The following is a 362-nucleotide window of genomic DNA, read 5'->3' on the forward strand; positions in this document are numbered from 1 at the left end:
CAATGCAAAAGTTCTTTATAGCACCACAGTTGGGGCAAAAGTAGTAGTGTTTTCCTTTTGGAGTCCGGGAAAGTTCATATACTTTATTTTTGCTCTACCTCTCTCCTTCTCTTTTTATATGCTTTCCTTCATGTTTCAGAGGTCAGGGACATGAGATCAGATCATCATATGTGTGTTACAGATGTGACCTGAATTTTGCGAAACATTATTCCATTTTTTGTAGTAATGGTGATGTTACAGATTTTTTTTTTAATGGTAGGATCTGGCATCTGTTTTTGTAGAACAAGCATGAAGAGATGCAGGATTGCTTTTTTTTATACATAGCATAAGCTGATTAAATATATACATTCAAAACTACAGAC

General features: G+C 34.5%; 1 protein-coding gene across 2 annotated transcripts in view; it reads left to right on the forward strand.

Annotated features, from left to right (window-relative positions):
• Window positions 1-362, forward strand: part of LOC119588776 (protein Gawky-like) — a gene marked incomplete in the record, with an annotated part of 110,804 nt that overhangs the window by 73,100 nt on the left and 37,342 nt on the right.

Source organism: Penaeus monodon, chromosome 24 (genome assembly GCF_015228065.2).
Source record: "Penaeus monodon isolate SGIC_2016 chromosome 24, NSTDA_Pmon_1, whole genome shotgun sequence".
NCBI lineage: Eukaryota > Metazoa > Arthropoda > Malacostraca > Decapoda > Penaeidae > Penaeus > Penaeus monodon.